Consider the following 19041-nt stretch of genomic DNA (forward strand, 5'->3'; position numbering starts at 1 on the left):
ACACCCCCACAAGAATAGCTGAGAATCAATTGCATAATTTTAAAAAAGATATTAATTTGTTTTGAAGAGAACAGCACTGGATGAAGGAAAGGAAGTGAGATAACCCTTTGTGTATGAAATGTGACCCATCCCTGAAGATTTCCAAGCCCCATTTGAAGATCCTGGTGAGCTGCTCTGACTGAGAAGGATGTCCTTCATCAAACTGCCTATAGAGCAATTGTGCTGTCTATTACACCAAAATTACATGATTATTAACCAGCCATCTCCTGCTTATGGCTGTGAACTGCTCTTGCGCTTCAAGGTCAAATTTGGCAGATTTAAGGGATCTGCATAATATCTCTCTGCATAACATCTGGGTATGTATTTGTCACAGACATGTTTTATAAAAGTTGACCAAAGAATTCATCACGTTCAGCCTAAGAGAAGCTTCACTTTGTTGGGGCCATCCAGTTTTGACACCTTACTGGGCTCAGAATTGTGCCGGCATTATTACAGTGCATGCTACTTTAACTATTCTGGCTTCCTAACTGTTATCCTAATTTTTGCTTCTGCACCAATCCAGTAGTGGAATTATACCGATGTTCTTTTTTAGAAAGGGTACCACCTGCTGAATGTAAAGATTATGCATGTGTAGTTACAAAAAAGAATTCTTGTGTCTAATGACCATTTTTCTGAAGGTTGTCTCAATATATTCATTCTTAGTGAGTCTGCCTAATTATGTTCACAGGATGTCCCAAAGATCTTTATTGCCAATGAAACATTTCGAGAGGTATTGTCATCATTGTAACGTACTGTTAGTTTTATAGAGTTTTGGCAAATTCAATATTTATAGTCCTGATTTATTGGGTATGAGAAAGCTTCTATTTGAGAATCATCAATTGCTTTCAATAAATCTTCCTCGGCTGGATGAGTTATGAGCCCACTAAAAGCTGTAAGAACAGTAACCTAGGTGTGAAATAGTTTGTGCTGGCTTGGACACGGAAGATGTAGAATTGTACATGTAAATCATTGCAAGTAGAGAGTTCCTCAGTGACTCAGAATTCAAACTTAACAATCATAAGCTCTTTGTTAAATACAGTCTGCATTTGTCAGCGTTCATTGCCACAGCTCTTTCTTTGCTCTCAAATTCTTTGTTTAAAAAAAATAAATAATACCAATCCCAAAATGCAGTTTTCACTGATATTGTCCAAGAAGTGAACAGGAAATAAGTGCACCCTTTTCTAATACAACTAGCCACCACGAGTGAAAGCGTGCAAAATAAGTTCACGTTTCTCAATCAGATTAAATGTGAACCATTGTACATTCTCCCTGAAGACCACTTTGTTGGAATGTTTCTTTATTTTTCGAGATGCGACCTGATTGTCAGTGTAAGACGTCATTGCCTGTTCTTGTGGAGAAATGGTTCTTGGCAACAAGGTACCACTCCTCTTACAGTACCATTATTCTGGAAGGGTGAAACCTCAGCTTGCTCCTTGGTTGGTTTTCATGCAGCATTCGCAAAATGTTATCTGGGGGAAGGCTTGGGCTGTACTGTTGCCCTCAAAAGGAGTATCTTCATGACATTCTAGTTAATAGATCCCATCAAAATGAACTTAGATTTCCTCATAATTGATGTAAAGTAGATACTTTCCAGAGTTTCAAAAAGGAGGCCAGCTGTACTTTGAGATTTGTTTGAATGCATCTCCAATGTGCTCAACATATTAGTGTTTGAAATATGATTTAACATATGACTAAACTTGTTTTACTTCCACCTTTTCCCAATTTGAAACTTAAACTAAAACAATTCAGTCGTGCCTTTAATTAACATTTGAGCTAGAGCTACAAAATAATATCAAAGATTTTGTGGCTTGCTTTCATGAGTCAGAAAATACTCATTGTGTAAAGTAGAACACCTTTTTTATGTCATTGACTTGCATAAAAAAAATTGGTTTAGATGACAGAAGTGAGAATTTTTATTGACTTTGCTATGTAGTACATCAAATATATTTTTCCTTCCAATTATTCTGAGATCTAGTTAGTCTCTCATTTTTATTTACAAGCAGCAATAAGCTTCAAAATTAATTGTTGTTTGATAAGGTTGTGTGTTTAATAGCATCTTGAAATAAAAAATAGTTAACACAGATGGAAATGGCATCTCTTTTGGACTTGGTACCAATTGAGTCCATTTTGAAGAATGTAACAAATACCATTCTACTGAAATCAGTGATGCTAAATAGGTATTTTTTACTACTGCAACCTTTTGTATTTCCATGGATAGTTACATTCTATACTTTTGCTTCTCTGATTTTACTTGGAGGTTAACTCAATACTCGCAGATCACCTTCCTTCACTCCTCCTGTCCATCAGTCATAACTCTTCTAATCCTGCTGTGTTTAAGTCTCTCATCACAATATCATCTTGTCTGGTCATAGTCCTTCCTACTTCTCTTCCTGTCAGTACCATTTTCATCACTTGCATTGTCCTTTCTCTGTAACCAAAGACTATTCCATTTCAGTCTCTTATTGGCAACTTTCTTCAATGCTTCCATAAATTTAGTTGCCCCCTGGTTTGTTGGTGGTTGATCTTGTTGTTACACCACATTTTTTGTTCCTCTTTTCTCATTGTTGCCCTAGTATCTATACATTATAACAAAGCTGACCTTAACTATTTTGAAGATTTTTCAGTTTAATTTCAGTAATACTTTATATTATGTAGTACCTCTATTGCACATTTTCCAATTAGCCCGATCAGAGCTAAGCTTAATTAAGTTCCTTAATTTTTACTACTTTTGCTACCACTGACCCCAAATCTGGGGTCAACATTTTGGGGCTGAATTACTGTAGTTTGGTCACAGTCCTGATACGTGCCTCAATGTTCAATCAGGAGCCTGTGAGGGGAACATCCATTGCAATCCTCCTGGTAATGGCCAATTAAAGTTGCCTTCAGGTGCTCCTTCCAATTAAGACAGACAGATGGAGCAGGGATGCATTACACCTAATAGAAGGCTGTTAGCAATGACTAGATAGCAGCCCTACTAGTGGAGACGAGTGGTGCTGAAGAAGAGATCAGACGTATAATATGTGTGACAAAATAGTGTTATTCAAAATCCTATTCAGCTGAATTCTAATGAGGCACAGTGCCTTGAGGGGCCTCAGTGGAGGAATTCCCACAGCTATCCCCAGATCCCTGAGAGGTCTGTAGGCCCTTTGATATAACCATTTAATGTAACTCGTGGTATGAAACCCCCACCCACACCCATGCCAAGTAGTATGGCACTCTATATTTGCTGCGGCTGGGGCACCGGGGCGGAGATTGAAATTTCTTGCCCTGTTATCTGTGTGAGAGAATATTAATTATGTTCAATAAGCTTCGATTTGATTTTCAGGCTTTATGCTCAGAAAGAGGAGCCATCGGAGACGGTGGAAATATTGGAAAGTTGATATGTAAATTGGAAAAAAATGTTTGTTTCATTTCTTGGAAAAGGATCAAGGCCTCTATGTCAGGGTGGTTAACAATTGAAGTGCAGATCAGCAGCGTTAACTTGTTGCACTAGCCCTCTTTGGCGATGGTTATCTGGATGTCCTGGTATCCCATGATGAATAGATGGGACACTTTATTCACATATTTAAATCAGGCTCATATACAAGTGGAAGCCTGATTTAAAATTCTTGACTACTGCATGGGTTGGGAAAAATAGTAAGGTGAGAGCTGCATCTTGATGCAGTAAGTGTCTCTTTGGCACTGCTGCCTCTCAAGGATGCCTTCAGCTAACCATATCCCACTTGATTTTTGGGGTTCACAAGGGTTGCCAGTTGCTACATCTTTGTATAGGATGTGGGCATTACTGACAAGGCATTTGTGGCTCATCCCTCATGGCTCTTGAACAGATTGGCTCTTCAGGCCGGTTTAGAGGTCAATTAAGAGTCAGCCACCTTACTGTGGGTCTGGAGATGCGTGTGGATGAGACTGGGTAAGGGTGGCAGTTTTGCTTTCCTAAAGGGCTTTAATAAACCAGATGGATCAACATGGTTGTCAAATGCTAGCTTTTAATTCTAGATTTGATTAAATTGAAATTTCTGTTAAAGCTCTGGTTAATAGTCTTGTGATGCTTCCACCACACCATAGCAACCTTTCAATCCCATTCTACCCCTCTCTTCTGGCAGCTGGAATGTCCAGTTAAAATGGTTGTGTAAATTCTTCCATTAAAACATGTCTTTCTGGGTTCTTGGGTGTCAGTTCTTCCTTGCCCATCTTCCTTTCCCACCTGTCCACAAATACTGGGGCTCCTGGCAAAAATGAACAGGAAATTGAGAGGAAGCTGTTTTCCAGCTGTTGAAACTATGCTGCCATTGCAAGTCATTGATGGCAAGTGGACAGAAATTAATAGGGGATGGTGCCTGATATGATGAATGTTACTTTGGAGAAACTAGACCAAGGGGTGAGAAATTCTGATTAGGGAGCCCCAATTTGCCTGTAAAGATATTGTTTTTAATTACCCAAATGAGCCCTTTTGGCATTATTTTTGTTCCTGGTATGTCTGACCTGGTGCAAAACACTACTGCTTGCTGCTCAACCCTCCAGTATAAAATCACAGATTGAGCAGGGCAATATTTGTGTGAGCTGCATATTTAAGAGGGGTCTCTTCTAGCTATGAGCAGGTGTCTTTGGCTGCAATTCATCGTGCTAAATCAGGTCCCCTTGATCTTAGATTTACCAGGGAGACAGAGATAAAGTGGAGCCCCATGTTAATCCACAATGAGATCAGTGATTGGAAATGTTGGCAATCAACTCTTAATGTTACGTCTGTGTTTGCATTGATGGTTGAATGGGCAAAGTTTGATATGCCTATCTAAAGCAATAATGTGACTGTAGTCAAATGTAATTCCTGCTGTAGCTGGTGTGTAGACAGAAGAGAGGAGTGGAATCTGAAAATAACACCCATTAACTGCTTCATGAATTATATAAATGGGCTTTGATCAGTGAAAGACTGTTTAAATTTGTATACCTCAAATAATCTGCAGTTGTTTTCAAAAGAAATCTAGCTTGCGCGCAAAGGCATGGTATTTTTTCCATTGTACAGAATTATTTTTCCATGTGAAGGCTGAGCCTTTTATGGTTCATTTCCAAATCTGTATTCAATCTGTCAATTTTGTCCTGCCCAGCTGATGTGATTGGCTGTGTGCAGGCTTTCCACACACTCCATGGCTGGAGGCAGTCCCCAGGTCTTGCTGGCTGAACTGACTGAACTATCAGTCTGCAATGTTAGAGCCAGGTCCAGTGATTCAGATGAAATTTGAGTCTGCATCCATTTTTTTTAAAAGCATACTTTTTTTCCATCTTTCTTTTCTCTTCTGCTGAAACACTGGACTCCTGGCCGTTCAATAGACATTGGACTCCTTCAGATACCTTACACAAGTAACTGACCTTTATTTGTAGATTTAGATAGCAAGAGTCTGAGAGTATATTTTGTGTTTATTTGGATTATTGCCATGTATCATTACCATGAAAACTAAATATCACCAAATAGTTTTTACCTCCTGAACAGCTTGGTAAGTTCCTGTTTTATCCATCCCTGTCCAAATATACGGTATGTTGAGGGCCAGTAACTTAAAGCCATGTTGCCTTTGCAATTGGTGTTATATGCAAAAAAAATCATCAAACTAAACAATGAAATGTACCTAATGTGAAACCCTTCCAATTTAACTGTTTTTATAATGTGATAATCAGGTTCTATAATGTATTCAGATTACATTTTGAACCAGAACCTTGATTTATCTCTACCTATAAACGATCCTGATTTTTTTTCCCCAAGTTTCCACTGCAACCAAATTATATTGCTGTGGGACTAAGTGCTTCAGAAACAGCTGCTACTTGGAAGAAATCATAATGATACTTCTGACAATCATTTTTCTCACCTACATCTGCCAATTCTTTGCTGTCCACCTCCTGGGTCTACAGGCTCATATGCTTTGCTGCTGTTTTGGTTATCATTTGTAATACTCTCACTGAATCTTCTGCAAGCAAGGTCTACTTGACTGACCATTTGATGAAGCACTTTGGCCTGAAACGTCAATTTTCCTGTTCCTTGGATGCTGCCTGACCTGCTGTGCTTTTCCAGCACCACTCGAATCTCCAGCATGTGCAGTCCTCACTTTCGCCTGACTACTTGAATTATTGTACTGAGGTAAAGAAAATCTGCATCTCTTCTTCAAACAATAATGAGCAAATTAAAACTTCAATCCTTAAGTCTGAGTTAGAGCTATTTCCTCTTTTCGGTGCAAGCTGTCTCTTTTGTTTTCTCTTTCTGGGAATTTATTTTCTCTTTCCCCCTCTCTGTTCTCATTCCTTTCTATCTTCTCCATTGCCGGAATTCCAGATAACCTACTCTTAGCTGTTGGAACTTTAATCAGCATCACCAACTTCAGGATTCACCTTTAGACATTTCACTGTCCCATTTTTTCAGGTGAAACAAGAACTCTAAAATGCCTAGCCATTTTTTAAATCCTCTAAGGACAAGGTTTTTCATATTTATTCCTGCTCTACAAAATCAGTAACATCAGCACTTTTAATTTTAGTGACTAAAGTAAACTTTTTTGTCATTTCAATTTTCCAAAAGAAAAAGCTTCTGAAGGAACAATACAGTTCCCCTACTCGAGTACTTTCATCCGTCTCTTTGAACTATACCAATGAGCCTCTGTGTGTTATGACTGAATGAGGTGTTGTATTGGCTCCCTTTTTAACATCCTCTCCATTGGTCACAATAAATTCTTTTTATTTCTTTTCAGCATGCAGCTATCACACTTCAAGCATCATTAGCTAAAAAAATGAAGGAGCCAATTACCAAAGGTTTTTTTGAATAAAAGATAGATCAATTTTATTATCTACTAACACCAAGAAAATAACAAACATGCGTCATCATATGCAGGTATTAAGTTTAACAAGGAGAGTGCCTGGTGCTGATCGAGGAAAATATAGATTACACAGTTAGACAGTGCTTGAAGGTATTGGATTTGCAACTTGAGGTCAAAGCTGATTAGTTGTTAAGTCTAAGGTAATGGTTGTTTTCCCAAGTTGCTGTTTGAATGGTGGTGACTTCCAAGATGACGAGAGAAACAGGCAAGGAGAATGGAAATGGACTACCTAATATTGCATTGTTGCTAGTATTATGGACCAGACCAAACATACTTCAAATATATCAAGGAGACAGCTTAGATCCTAACTTTTTCTTATTTAAAGGCAAGTGTAAGGTTCTGTGTTCCAGATATAATTCAGTTGTTTACACTGCTTGGCTTTAAGCAAAGCATACTTTAATCTTACCATGATCTGGAGGTGTCGGTGTTGGACTGGGGTGTACAAAGTTAAAAATCTTACAACACCGGGTTATAGTCCAACAGGCTTATTTGGAAGCACTAGCTTTTGGAGTGCTGCTCCTTCATCAGGTAGATGTGGAGCAGGATCATAAGACACAGAATTAATAGCAAAAGATTACAGTGTCATGAAACTGAAATGATATATTGAACAAACCTAGATTGCAGTCCATAAAATGGAAAAAATATTTTGCCAATTGCAAAGGCCATTCAGGATCTGTGCCGGAACCGGTAATTTGAAATTTGAACCAGTCTTCAGATTGAATTTGCTTAGACATGCAGCTCAGAAATTATATTGTCATTGATCTCTGTACCAGTATATTATATGATAATTCACCTTGCGAGTTACATGAATAAAAGAATGGCTTCTTGTGGTAGAGGAATTGTGTTTCGATAACACCAATAAAGATGCACAGAATATTGTTCCATTTTAGTTTATGGACCCAATGCCGAGTGTCCTCTTTAAACCCTTCCAAATGGGTGGTTTCTTTCTGTCACTGTCTTATTTATTGAAATAAATGGTCAGTTAAAGCCCTAAAAACTAGTTTCTGTTTCAGTGCTTTTACTTTTTAAACATACCATTAATTATTTGCATTAGTAAATAATGCAAGAAGTGAATCACAGGTTTCTGACCTACTTAAAGGCACTCGAAGTGCAGCACTGAATATGCAACTGAATATCATAAGACATCAGTTCCCATTGAATTGACACATTTCTCTGCAGCAAGAGGTGACCATGAACTGAACTCAGTTAAGTAAGGAGATTTTTTTTGAAAAAGTACAACCAAAACAAAATATCATCCATTCAAGGAATGTTAACAATAGTCCAGCAGTCAATTTATGCAACATCTTAGAACTAAAATATTTTTATCAAATTTGCTCTATTTATATAGACTCATTTAAGAGTATTGTTTCCTGGAGGCAAACTAATTTGGTCCCTGATAGAGCCCACCAGCCACCATATATTTTGTCTAATCTTCTCCGTCCATGAGTCAAATTAAGTAATGTCTTTCACACCACTTATGCCTCTATGTCAATGCAATGCTAAATTGCAAAGGTACTCCCATACCTTTGTGTGAGCTCAGTTGCAAGTCATGCACCCTTTTCAAGCCCAGCTTCTCAGACCCTTCAAGCCACCCTTTATTCAAGGCCACATCTTAGGAATCGTAGATTTGGAAAACAAATTGACCTTGAAATAGTCTCATGTTACTCCATAGCAAAAAACGAACCCATTTATAAAATCCATTCAAAAGTTCTGACACACCTGAAGTGGTTAATCTCTTATAAAAATGAACTTCCTTTCAGAAATCACATCAAAGGTTTCTCATAGCTCTTTAAGCTGTCAATCAAACTATAAAATCTGAGCCAGTTGCTCAGAACTTGAATATCTGAATGTTTGAAATTGTTTTTTTTAAACTCAGTCAAGTGTTCATAATGACTAATGATAATCTGGGTGTGGTGGGGCATGTCAACATAAAGCTCAATTGAAACTGTTGAACAGGTGCCACTTTTGGTTTCTAACCTATGACTGTAAATCAAATCATTCCAGAGGAGGTTCTAGTTTACACCTTAATTAACAGCTGCAGCTAGTTTTAAATGTTTGAAGAGCTGATAATTGAAAAGAACTTAAAGATCATGACAATTATACAGGGGTCATCAGACATTTGGAACTCCTGATGAAGGGCTTATGCCCTGCTCCTCGGATGCTGCCTAACCTGCTGTGCTTTTCCAGCACCACACACAATTGACTCTGAACTCCAGCATCTGCAGTTCTCATTTTCTCCTTATCAGACGTTTGAGTGTTTATATCTACCGTGCACTGTGGGCCAAGGCAGTTGTAACTGCTATAATGTGATTTGTTTAAAATCACTGATCCAATGACCCTGCTGAGCATGGGTTTACCTCCTATGTGAGTCACATCTTTCCCTTGCTAGCAAAAATTGGATCTTTGGGTGGAGAGAGGGCTCATACCCTGGGTCCTGCATGCTGTTTTCAAGACATGCAAAGACCTGAACTTCGCACTTGAAACAAAAATGCAGAATGAACTTTTAAAATAAGAAAAAAAACTTTAGGAAATTGTGCCTTTGCAGTTTAACTTAAGATATATAATTACTCATTTCGAAGATGGCTAATGAGCGCAATGGCTTCAGACAACTTACTTCAAGGGTTGCAAAGCGCATCAATCCTAATGTGGCTTCTATCATTCTTATTGCATGACGATAAAAGTTTAACTGAGACACTCCCTGAGAATCCGTGTCATTGCCCTTCAGTTTGACATCGCTGTTGTCAATTTTAGGGAAATGTGACTCATTGGTAATTGCATTAACTCTTTTATGAGTCATTGGCCCAGATATTCTGATGGCCAGAAAGCTGTTTGAACAGTATATACTTGGGTTGTACATTAGCACTTTGTCAAATCTCCATAAGAATTGTCCAGGAGGTTGAATTTTCTCGTTGGCAATTCCCTGCATATGGATTGCTCAGAGGCCATTAAAATCAATGAATTTGGGTATTTCTGAATGAGTTGTTTCAGGAAAAATGAGAGGATTTATAAAAATGCTCTGACACTCTTCAGCAGCTGTTAAACTGACTTGGCACTGAGACTCCTAACCGCACTTTATCAAACCTCTTATTCTCTGAGACGCCTGAAAAGCAGCCCCTGACCTAATTTCCATTCACTGAACCTGACATCTGCCTCCACCCAACTGAAGTTGACCAGCATTCCTCCTTCACCTGATGTTCTGAGTTCAGCATTGTCTCTCTTTAACATTTTAGCTGGAACTGAAATTCTGCATGGACAGTTTATTGTGCTTTCTTTCTTGCCTGGAGGTTACAATGTGAATCTGTCACTGAACAGTTCACTGGGTTAATTGGAGACCAGATACAGCAGAGTAGTTTACATACAGAAAATCACTGAAGTAAAAGAAACAGCAGGTCATTGACTTAAGAAATCTATGAACAGTTATTTGAGTTTACCCATGAACAACCATTGAAATAATTCTACTGAGACAAATGGGATCACTTAGTGTTCCATTTGAGGAACAACCAGTGCTTTCTGTGGCTCGGTGCTTGAATCTTGAAGGAAATTACGCACTGTTGCACTTCTTTTGAGCAGACCGTTACACCATTGCTGTATTGCTGAGTAATTACTTGGGCATGTTTCATCTCTCAACTTACATCAACCTTCTTTAATCACCAGCAAAGATCCAATAGCAAGAAAGCTGACTTGTAAGTGGCTCATACAAAAGTAAAATGCTGCAGATGCTATAAATCTGAAATACAAACAGAAAATGCTAGAAATACTCAGCATGTCAGGCAACATCCACGGAGATAAGGATTTAATGTTTCCAGTTGATGGCCCTTCTTTGCAATTGATTTGTACATAACTGAGGAATTAGCACTGATCCTTTTGGCAGGTGACTAGTTGCAAATTGCCAACCTTAAAATGATCCAGTGCTGCAGATTGTTTGCTATAAGTTAACCAATTGTCTCTCCATGCTAATATGCTACTGTCAGCACCATGACTTATCTTGCATGGTAAACTTTGAAAGTATCTTATCAAATGCCTTTTGGGCAAACAAATAATCTACTGGTTCCTCTATATCTCTGCTTATTCTATCTTCAAATAACTTTGTCAAATATAACTTTTCTTTCATGAAGCCATTGTACTTCTGCATATTTGAGATTTTTCTAAGTGTATCATTTCCTCAATACCGAACTCCAGCAATTTGCCAATGACAGATGTTAGGCTAACTGGCCTTTAGATTTTTGCTTTTGATCATCTTCCTTACTTGAATAGGGTATTACATTTTCAGACTTCCAACACAATAGGATGTCTCTATCTCTAAGATCCTTGAATACAGACAAACCGGACTTGTCAGTCACCAGCCTGACTAATTTGTTACTTTTGTGTGATTGTTTAAAATTTCTTTCCCTATTATTGGAATGTTTTGTCTTTGACATTGCAAACAGAAAATATTTGACAGAGTTCTCTACTTTCCTTGTTTCCCATTATTAAATCCCAGATTCTTCATCCTAAGGAACCAAAATTTACCTCCGCTAACCCCTTCCCTTCATACTGTTAGAAATTCTTACTGTGTATATTTCTTGCTAGATTACCCTTTGGATTTTCTGTCTGTGTTTTTAGAAACTGGTTTCATCTCTTGTTGCCATCCTATGCAATGTGGAACATGAAGGTGACTGTTTTTATTTGTAGAAACTTAAAAGCTATGTGGAGTTTTAGATTGCATGGTGATATACCAAACAGGAAGTTCCTAAGGGGTGTGAAATTGACATGACACGAACGATGTCAATGTGGCAGCTTTGACTAGCCAGAAAAGGTATGTTGGCAGATTTTTGCCCAGCTTGAGATGTTTTGAAACAATGTTGAATTCTTGGAATTGAAATTATCAGCTTGGTATCTAGCCATACAGTAGTAACTTGCTGTGCACCAAAATTGGGGTTATATAAACTGTTGCATTTATAACTATATGCCTGCATCCTTCACCTCTAATAGAAGTTGGAAGAATGAAATATTAACATGCTTTTATTATCTTTTGTTAAGAATGATATCGAGTGTGTAATTCATAGATACTTTAATACAATTTTATTTTGGAGTTGGATTTTTGCATTTTAAATACAGGGCATATGGGGTTTTCTGTGTATTGGAAGGCATTTCATGATTAACTTGTATGTATTTCTGTAGCCATGGTGATTTCTTTAAAAACAGCTTGAGGGAGAGAGAACCTCAGAGCTAATCTGTTTTTGTTAACATTGGAAGAGTTCATGAATGAACAAAGTACATAGTGTAAAGGTTTGTGTTGGAATATTCTAGATTTTACTTTTAATCTTAGAAGTAAATAAATACCCAAAGTGTGGATATCAACCTCAGTCTTGGTTTGAGTTTGGAGCAGTTCTGTAGCATTCTGAGCTGAAGGGGGTTTGGTTTAGCTCAGTTGGCTAGATGGCTAGTTTGCGATGCAGAGTGTGCTAAGAATTTGGATTCAATTCCTGCACTGGCTGAAGTTATCATGGAAGATGTTCTTCTCAATCCCTCCTCTTGCCTGAAGTGTGGTGACTCTTGCTTAGACAGTCACCATTTATGGCTCTTGAATGAGAGATCAACCCTATTGTCTGCTAAGACTATGGCAACTTCACCTTTCACTTAACTAAAGAGAGATTTGTAACATAGTTGCTCCTGAGAGGGGGAAAAGACAGTTTAGATTTGTAAAATAGTTGGAATCATAAAACAAGTTACTGAGATAATTACATCCAATCCTTCATAATCAGTGTATATAGGATATAGGTGCTAATTATACCTTCACAATTCATTTACAAAGGGCTCTCATCAGGATCTGGAAGTTTCTTTCACTGCTAATTGGTTATTCAACCAACAAAACTAGAACGCTCCCCAAGGAGCCTCAATAAATATTTGCAATATTGTAATTATACCCTTTGAACATAATGCATTTTATCAACACATTTAAATTCCACTTTGTTAACTTTGTTTTCGCAAATATGTGGAAAGAAGTTGTCATTAATGAATGAGAAAGCCCAAGTATTAGTTATGACTTTGCTGTTATTTCATTCCAGTGCATTCATGAGACAAGCTTATTCATCCCACATCACCTCAAGGTCAAAAGCAAAATACTACAAGTGCTCAAAATCTAAAACAAAAGCGGAAAGTTCTGGAAATACTTAACGTCAGGCTGTGGAAAGGGAGAATCAGAGTTGACCTTTCAGGTCATTGGTCTTTGGGAGATGATATTGGTGATATATTAAGAATGAGAAAAGAAATCATTGGCAAAACTCAGTTGAATGTCATAGAGTCAAAGATGTACAGCACGGAAACCGACCCTTCAGTCCAACTCGTCCATGCCAACCAGATATCCTAATCTAATCTAGTCCTATTTGCCAGCACTTCGCCCATATCCCTCTGAACCCTTCATATTCATGTACCCATTCAGATGCCTTTTAAATGTTCTAATTGTACCAGCCTCCTCCACTTCCTCTGGCAGCTCATTCCATACGTGCACCACCCTCTGCGTGAAAAAGTTGCCCCTTAGGTCCCTTTTAAATTTTTACCATCTCACCCTAAAACTATGCCCTCTAGTTCTGGGCTCACCCACCCATGGAAAAGACCTTGTCTATTTATCCTATGCATACCCCTCATGATTTTATAAACCTTTATAAGGTCACCTGTCAAACAAAATGAGGTTGTCCTTTTGCTGGTAACAGATGTGTTAAAGGAGGACGGTGAGATTCACTATAAGCTGCAGAAAATTCTAAGCAGATGCATAGTAGTTATTTGGCCCATCAAGCCTGTACTGACGCTTTTGAAGGGCAATCCAATCAATCCCACTCCCCTGCTCTTCTTTGTCTCTGCAACTTGTAGGTGTCTGGGTATTCATTCAATTTTCTTTTAAAAGCTCCAGCTGAGTCTATTTTTACAACATTATCAGGCATTCCAAATCCTAAGCAGTGCTTGCATTTAAAAAAAAAAGTTTCTTGTGTCAACTGGCAGAGAGAGATACACACAGGGGAAACAATGAAAGCGTGCAATAAACACAGTGAAAATTGCAAAGAGGGGTGCAAGGACATCAGTTGCCACTATGCGAGAAAAGCAAGCAGGTTCTGTGTTACAGATTAACGTCAGTTAAAGTACTGCTGAGGTTTTGTCATAAAAATGTAAGTTTATTTTTGTTCTGTGTGAGGGGATTTAAGTAATGAGTTGTGGTTTCGTCAGGTATGGATCTGGGAAATGACAGCACATTCAAGGATCTTGAGAGAAAAGCTGCAGATGGCATGATGGTAGTGAGGACAGAGAAGTGGAGGGTGAATGTTTCTGGGTAAGATACCGACGATGATAGATTTATGACCTAATATTGTGCTGCTTAAATGTTGACTTGAAACCCGATGTGGCTTGGCCCATATGATGTAAATTTCTCTAATTTGGAACAAATGTTGACAGTTTGTGTCATCAGTTCATGAGTCATTCAGCTTTTGGTCTTTTTTATCATAATCATTGTGGTCAAAGATGTTTTAGGAAGGGGGAGAAATGAATGCACTAAGTACAGAACTGTCAACAGTAGACAAATTTTAAGCATTGAGTTTGCATTTCATACTAAAAGTATGACAGATCAAAACACTGAGTGGGAGTTTGAAAAGAAGACCAGGGAGGTGACCAAAAATGTGTGGTTGCAGGGATACGTTCTGAGGAAGATTTTGAAAATGAAGGGACAATGGTAATGCAGAATTTTGTAGAGAAATCCATTTCAGAATTAAAAGGTGTGCTGAAAGAATGGTCTGCTGGAAGAAATCGAAAAATGGGAAGGAATACAGGAATTGTAGTGGATGGTACTCCATTGCTGATCTTGTACTGATACAAGATTTGAGGGGCAGAGTGAGGTGAGAAAGCACAAGGCTTATTGACAAAGGAATGGGAGACCGTAATATTGAGGGTGATGGATGCAGTGGAGACAGTAAAAGCTTAAGGTTTGGGTAGTGGAATTCTGGATGAGTTAATGCTTGTGCCTAATGAAATAATGGAGACTTAAAAGAGCCTAATCCTTGAGATGTCAAAGATGTTTGAAGGTTTTGTGATGCAGCTTAATGGAGATAGATGTAAATATATTTGGCAAACAATCTGAATGTGAAATTTGAAGCTGAGCTGTGTCAAGTCAGGCACTAATTTAAAAAAAACAGGGAAAGGGAATGGAATGGGAACCTTGGTACCAGGTTTCGGGGAATGTTGTTTTGCTGGTAGCGGGTGATCAAAACATTTAGTTCATTGACAGGCAGTGAACAAGAGGTTGGACAGCAAAAGCAAAGGGCCAATCTGCCTCCCACAAGATTTAACCAATCTTTGTCAGACCTCTAACAGCAAGAAGTTGTGTGGGCTGTTTCTGGCTTCACTTATCCAGCAAAGTGTATGAATTGAACACATGCTGACCAACAGTGATGTTTAGCTCCTGATCCATTCTACTATGCAAGGACAGTGAGTCAATTGTTCTAATTCTAATTGAAAAGTCAAAATTTGAGATAACAAATTTGTTATAATCAGCTGTTTTAGCCAAACTTCTCATGTCACAATTGTGAATTAGTAGAATTTTTCAAGCTGTCTTTGGACAGCAATTGCCTGGTTATAAAGATGAATCTGATATAGATTCATTCAATTTAGACTGGAATTCACAAATGTGATTTTGTCACAGTTAATATTATGTTAGTAATTTTTGCTTTGTGATTACCCATAGGCCGCCGAGAGGATGAGCAAAAAAACCATAGTGCAGGGAACCATTTAAGGGAGGGAAGTAAATGCACATGTAGGGGACAGTTTGGTCAGGGGACGGAGACAGTGATTTGCGGTTGTGATGAAAGTTCAGCTGTGTTGCCTTCCTGGAACCAGGGTTAGAGAACATCTGCTAGGGGCAGGCAAAGAACTTGTAATGCAATGGTTAGGAGATCCAGCTGTCATTGGTATCCCCACATATGTACCAATGATACACAAAGGACTAGGAAAGAGACTCTGGTTGCAACTTATGAGGAGCTGATGATTAAATTAAGAAAACTGGTCATTAGAAGTAATAATTTATTTATTGCTACCTGTCCCTGAGCAAGTTGGCATAGGGTAAAAAGAGATCAGAATTGGATGTGTTTATCAAAGAATAGTGTGAAAGAAATGGATTCTGTTTCATGGGGCATTTACACCAACAGGAGGAAGTGGAAGCTGCACTGTTAGGACAGTCTTCATTTCAATTGGCAGAGAGGGCAATGAACTACAATACTGGGAGGTAAAGTTTTGTGTGAGGGGAGATGAGGTAAGTTAAAGAGATGGGATAAGGCAGCAGTGCAAGCTAACACTGTAGCTAATGGTAACCAAAATGTGGCAGGAACAGACGAATGAGAGGGTATGCAGGTAAAAAGGGAAAGGGTACTTAAGACATTCACTAGGAAAAAGGTTTTGGAAAAACTTTAAAATCAAAGTCAGTTTCACTGGACATAGTGGATTACATCAGAGATTTAAAACGGAGTGGTGGTGAAGGTGGTATGTGCATTGGTCATGATCTTGTTTCAGTGGATTGGAAAATCACTATTGCAGCACCTCTTTTTGGGAAAGGAGAAATACAGGAAGCTGGAAACTACAGTTATCTTATCACCTATAAGAGAAAGCTACTGGAAATTTTATTATTTAAATAATAAGACATTTAACAGATGATGGGATCAGGCAGAGTCAACATAGTTTTATGAAAGGGAGATCGTCTTTGACTGATTTATTAGTTATTATGAGAAAGTAATATGCACAGTGGATTAAGGGGAGCCTGAAGGTATTAGATTAGGTTAGATTACATTACAGTGTGGAAACAGGCCCTTCAGCCCAACAAGTCCACACTGACCCGCCGAAGCGAAACCCACCCATACCCCTACATTTACCCCTTACCTACACTACGGGCAATTTAGTATGGCCAATTCACCTGGCCCTGCACATCTTTGGACTGTGGGAGGAAACCGGAGCACCCGGAGGAAACCCACGCAGACACGGGGAGAACGTGCAAACTCCCCACAGTCTGTCGCTTCAGGCGAGAATTGAACCCGGGTCTCTGGCGCTGTGAGGCAGCAGCGCTAACCACCGTGCCGCCCACCCTATTCTATAGGGTGCCACATAGGTTACTACACAAACTGCATTATAGGGTCTATTGTTGGGGCCTCAATTATTTACAACTATATCAGTAAATTGGATGAAAGAGCAGATAATGTGGGGGCTAAATTTGCTGATGACACAAAGAAAATGTTGTGAATAGGGATGAAGAGTCAACAAAGGCAAAAATGTAAGTTAAGTGAATACTTGAAAACTTGGCAGAATGCGATGTGGGAAATGTGAAATTGTCCATTTTGGCAGGAGGAATAGAACAGTGTTAATTGAATAGATGGGGAGAGCAAAGCTCTACTGTATAGAAGGATCTGGATGTTCTGGTATATGAATTTACAACCATTGGTGCACAAATACAGCAAGTGATTAGGAGGACAAATGGAATGTGGGTATTTTTTGCTTGGGAAATAGAGTATTTAAAAGGAAAGGGAGTGTTAATTGTTGCTGCTGTATGAACCTCCTTGAGACTGAATCTGGAGACTTGTATACAGTCCTGGCCGCCTCAAGATTATTATTGTATTAGGAACAGTTCAGAGAATATTGCCTGGAGTGTTTTCAAGGATGAAGGGTTATCTTATGAGGAAAATTTCACATTTGAATTATATACATTGATATTTAGAAAAGGAAGAAGTAATATTTTTGAGGCATACAAGATCTTGAGGGGGCTTGACGTTTTGGGTGAGTCTAAAGCTATGAGTCACTGTTTTAAAATTGGAGGTTTCCCATTTAAGACTGAAGTGTGAAGAAATCTTTTTCTGAGGATCATTGATCTGTGCAATTCTCTTCACCCAAGAAAGGTCTTTGAATATATTCAAGGCTAACTTCGATGGATTTTTGATTGATGGACTTGAGAACTGTGGGAGACAGACAAAGTGGAGTTACCTTCATAATCAGAGAATTTATCAATTGATGGAGCAGCCTTGAAGAGCCAAAATGGCAACTGCTTAAACGTTTTATGTGTCAAAAAATGCATTTGGCATAGCTGAGCTTTTTTAAAAACCAAATTGTCACATGTTATTTTAAGGCGCTACCCTACTAAGATAATGGGAAAAGTCAAAGTTGCTCTTGAGAGAGATGCAACTTTTCTCAATGTGCATAAATAATTGAAGGCTTTTTGTGGAGAATAAAGCAAATCAGGGGACACCATTTGTTCTTTCACAGACAGTATTAAGATAGTAAATCAGTGCCGAAAGACAACTATTCTGGCACTGTTACAGTACAAAAATCCACATTGTGTGGTAGTTTCAAACTGCGTATGTTCTGAACACTCTGTTTCCAAGAACTGAGGGATAGAACAAAATGCTCTTCTCATTTCAAATTGAATTTCTTTCATTCATTGGAATCACCAATGGGGAGAAGTATGGGCATGAAATTTCTGATGGCCAGGTATTCGTTTCCAATGCAAAGATGGGGATTGCACATGAGAACCTGGAATCCCTGATGTGTCAGACTCTGAGGGAATTGAAGAGTCTGTTGGGCAATTTCCCAGTGCGTAGAAACCTCCTGACAGTACCCACTTACATCAAAGGAGTTTAAAACCCTTATCTAACTCCTGCATGATTATTAAACTGGCTGCCCAATTTAGCAAATATACCTCCAATTACACCTCCACCCTTCAGAACTGACACTTCGTTTACCCCCCTTGTTGGGACTGACCATACTTCCTCCTTCCCAAAGTTCCCCAACACGCCCCTTCCCACACATCTGCTGGATCTGACAAGTTCCTACTCCTGGGATCCTAGAGTATAGATGCATAAACAGTAGAGATATTTAGTTCAGTTCTATAGTTCATTCTCCTACATATGTGTAAAAGAAAATGTTCTGGATCCTCTTCGTAATTTGAAACCTCTGAAGATTCATGACCTACTTTTCTGGGTAGAAGTGCTTCATTGACCTCTGCCATATTTAATGCTTAATCAAAACCATCCATTTGTGTCATTTCTCAATAATGTGCCAGATGTGTAGCCAAGTAGCTGCTCCCCTGTTCACAATTCCTTCACAGCAAGTAGAGAAATAATTTACTGCTTCAACACTAGCTGAAGATATGATT

General features: G+C 38.6%; 1 protein-coding gene across 13 annotated transcripts in view; it reads left to right on the forward strand.

The window, feature by feature from the left end:
* The window catches only part of LOC122551329 (microtubule-associated protein 2), a 261856-nt gene that overhangs the window by 92650 nt on the left and 150165 nt on the right, over positions 1-19041 (forward strand). The window lies entirely within an intron of this gene.

This window comes from Chiloscyllium plagiosum, unplaced genomic scaffold (assembly GCF_037043375.1).
Source record: "Chiloscyllium plagiosum isolate Xiang-an unplaced genomic scaffold, Cpla_swu_hap1 HiC_scaffold_7, whole genome shotgun sequence".
NCBI classification, from domain to species: domain Eukaryota; kingdom Metazoa; phylum Chordata; class Chondrichthyes; order Orectolobiformes; family Hemiscylliidae; genus Chiloscyllium; species Chiloscyllium plagiosum.